The sequence below is a fragment of the Miscanthus floridulus genome, chromosome 12, assembly GCF_019320115.1.
Source record: "Miscanthus floridulus cultivar M001 chromosome 12, ASM1932011v1, whole genome shotgun sequence".
Lineage (NCBI taxonomy): Eukaryota > Viridiplantae > Streptophyta > Magnoliopsida > Poales > Poaceae > Miscanthus > Miscanthus floridulus.
The window spans coordinates 5,745,206-5,748,177 of record NC_089591.1 but is presented as its reverse complement, the minus strand read 5'-3'; positions in this window follow the sequence as shown (position 1 = coordinate 5,748,177).

Here is a 2,972-nt window from a genome sequence, read left to right as displayed (position 1 = left end):
TATTGGAGATCGAGTTGCATCAACAATATCAAGAAAAAGTACATCACGGCAAAGTTGGACTGCCAACAGTGCATGCGCGTGCACGAAAATGAACCTCTCTCGCGCCAAAAAGCTGAGAGGCTGCAGCTGTGCACTGCGAACGAGGCATGGCGCCACCGGCCCTGCTGGCACTGCACTGTAAAGTGACGGGCCCACCTGGCAGTCTACTGGTAGCTAGCTAGCTATAGTATTTTCTCCACTTGGAAACTGGGGATTGGTTGGAAGGCTCCCTTTGACAGCATGACACCAGTTGGTATTTTTGCTTTCAATTAATGTAACACACGGTTTATTTAGGCATGTATGTTTCCATGGGAACAGGGACTTGAGACTAAATTTTAGTCCCTTTTAACCAAACAGGAGGGACTAAAACAGAGATTAGAGACTAAAATGTAGAAGTCCTTTAGGGTGAGGCTTATTGGGACTTATGGGGCCAAATTGACACCCCATGCCCCTCTCCGGTCCCCACCCCTCCCGGTCCCCCACTCTGCATCAAGGGCATTTTAGTCTTTGTTCAGCAGCTTTAATGCCCTTTAGTCCCCACTAGTCCATTCAAACAAACACTATTAGAGACTACTATTTAGTTCCTGTTTTAGTCTCTAGTCTAGGACTAGAGAAACAAACAGCTCATTAGTTAATTAGTATTCCTAAAAAAAATAGTTAGTTAGACACGGTTTAGCTAGTGGAGTATAGCATAAGGTTCTCTTCTGACCGCCGTTTCCCCAAAGCATAGCAAGGATCAGGGTTTCACTTCTCTGGATAATATATAATTTTTTGCTGCGGTCGGTGCCTTACTCGCTTAATTGTAATGGCGAGAAGTTTTTTCCTTGTCAGTTTGAGTTTCGAAAGTAAACGAGGAATTTTGTATTTTTACGGGTTGATGGCATCTATGGTTATTCAAGCATTTGAGATACGCATTACATTTATCTGCATACGCATTTTTCTTTTCTTGCTAATAAGATCTATATATTTTATTTCATTAATAACTCTTTAAAAATAGTTCTACTATTTCCCCTGTAACTTATTATATATTTTATTTCATTAATAATTCTTTTAAAATAGTTCTATTGTTGCCACTGAGGGATTTGATTTGACCAACTTGGTTGTTAGTTAACAAATGTGCCTCCACATTTATTTCAGAGAATAACTTTTAAAATATGATACACACTATGTTACAGGTTTATAGAGACATACCATATGAGATTTTAAAGACAGAGGTGCCTACCGCCTCTAGCAAGGCGTCCTTGTAAATCAGTAATTTACACAGGCCGAGTTACATGCATGCCTCCGTAAATGAATTAGGTATATATAGAAAAGTTCCCTAGCCCAGCTCGCCGTGGAGTGCTTGGGGCTGAGAGGATGTGCTTGAGCAGGGATGAGGGGTTCATGGATATCGTCAACCATGTTTGTACACTTTGATGAGAGGGATGTCAGTCACCGGCTGGATTCATAGCCCTACCGGCTCAATTCACCACACTAGCATCCTTGCATGCTTTTGGAATAGGCTGCTGCCACCGACATGGATTCACCACCACCCTCTGGATACAGCACACTAGCCTTCGGATCTCACGCTTTTGGAGTCCACTGTAAGCGGTCGTTTTGGGAGAGCGCATGAGGGAGGGAAGAGGGAAAGGGAGAAAGTGATGAGGTGGGGGAGAGAGACAAAGATAGGGAGAGGCGATGACCATGACAAGCCACTTCTAGATCTCTAGCCCTAGGACATGACGCGGCTCTTCAAGGGCTATATGATGTGGTTGACGATGAGAAGGATGAGGAAAAGGACTAGAACAGAGTGCTCAAGCATGGCAATGACACCATGCCATGGAGTCCATTGTGGAGGGGGGGGGGAGTCGTTCTTGTTGTGGAAATCCTCATCGTCGTTGGGCACTATGTGGGTGTGTGCGTGGGCTGGATACACGCCGTGGCACGATGGGTTGGGGTCGTATTCAGCAGGCAATGATAGGGAGGGAGAGCGGCCATCGGTGGACTGACCAAAAGAGAGGAGTGATGAAAGTGTGGAGGGCGGCAATGTGAGGAGACTGAGTTAGGGCTTGGCTTATTGGGTGGTGTAGGCTTTGGGGGGCATTTTTTGAGGCATAATTAGTTGTTTGGCCACATATCGTATATATGGTAGGAGCACATTGATAGTGTCAGCCTCTAAAAACAAATCAAGAGGGTCCTAAAATCAATTTTGTGGTAGTGATAGCTAAACGATTTCTGACTTTCGATGGTAATTGATAGCTTCTCACAATGCAATTTCCATTTTACAAAAGATAAGCTTGCATTGCATTATAGGAATAAGTCAGTTTTTGTAGTCATAATTTCTATCCTTTAGACTACAACCAACAAAAAATGTTGTTAGGGTAGCTCTTTGCGCGTGTTGTTCTTAGATTTCGTGCAAACTAACCGGTTCACTCTTGAATTTTAGTGCTTTGTTTGTCACAATTTACTATGTTGTACTCCCTCCAATCTAAAATGTTGGTTGTTTTAGATTTGTTTTCTTAGGTCGAGCCGACATCTTTAGACTTAGCTAAATTTGTAAAAAAAGATATTAGTATGTACAATTAATACAAATAAATTACGGCATAATTAATTGTAGATTTTTACGAAATTATATAGTTTGATGTAGTTAACGTTTTTTATATTTTTTTATATTGGTCCAATCGAATTAAAGCTAAATTAGTTTAGCTTAGGATAATGCTTAAACGGCCTTCATTCATTCATTTATTCCGAAAACAGAGGGTGGATGACAGTTGTAGCAAATGGAATAACAGAAGAAGGGCGTAGCGTGCGAGGTGCGCGTGGATTAACTAACCGCGGAGGTTGACTAATCTAATGTAAACGGAATGGTTCTCGCATGCAACGACGTGGATCTCAGTAATAGGTGGGCAGCAGAGCAGAGCAGAATTAGCTAGCAGATAGGCGCGAGGAGGAGA